Below are 905 nucleotides of genomic sequence, written 5' to 3'. Positions count from 1 at the left end.
GTGACAGCTTGTGCCCTGCCCTGGCAGGCCCAAGCTTCTGTGGTATTCTCAAAAGACCAAGGAGTTAAGATTGTAGAACCATAAAGCTTGTTTATTCAGGGACTAGTACCTTGCCTACAGTTCTGCTGTTCCCTCCTGCAATCCCTGGGCAAATGTAACAATTTAAAGGTATCCACACATCTTCCTCCTTTACATGTAACACATCCCCTAACATTGGCAGTTTAGTTCAACCCATAGTTAAAGCACATTTTAACAGGTCTCTATTAGTCTGTATGTTGGCTTTTTAGTCCTAAATTATCTTTTCAGTTTCTCTCCATTCTCAATCCTTATTGGTTCAGTTCTTGTCTGGTTTCCTTGTTCAGATGTCTCTACTTCTGTGTCATTTGGTTCAGTTCTTGTTTGGTTTCCTTGTTCAGGTGTCTCTACTTCTGTGTCATTTTCAATCTCTTCTGTTGTTTCTTGTTCCTTTGATGTTAACTCTGTTTCCTTTGATGAATCTCATGATGCTGCTTCTTTTCTCCCCTTCATGAGCTGTAAGTGATGTCTGTTCCTTCTTAATATCTGTCCTTCTGGGTCAGTGCGATCGGCCATGGGGGGGACCCACGCCCTTCCCCAGTCAGTGACCCAGGAGGCACCAGTCACCCATGCCTAGTGCTTTTTGTTTCCATGTTTGTCCATCTGAAATAAGCACCATATCTTTGTTGTGCAGTTGTGGTAACTCCCTGAAACCCTTGTCATAGTACCATTTTTGTTTGAGTTTGCTTAATTTTTTTTGATGTTTGCACATCTTGCTTTTCATTCTGGTGAGCATCCTCCACAATTGGGCAACCTGGTTTTGAGTTCCTGTTAAAATGGCATTTCTGCTGTGGACAATCCATGTTTCATGGGTGTTGCCCTGTAATTTA

Source organism: Gavialis gangeticus, unplaced genomic scaffold (assembly GCF_001723915.1).
Source record: "Gavialis gangeticus isolate Ggan-Ray unplaced genomic scaffold, GavGan_comp1, whole genome shotgun sequence".
In the NCBI taxonomy this organism is placed as follows: Eukaryota; Metazoa; Chordata; order Crocodylia; family Gavialidae; genus Gavialis; species Gavialis gangeticus.
The sequence above is the reverse complement of the archived record's forward strand: the minus strand, read 5'-3'. Positions refer to the sequence as shown.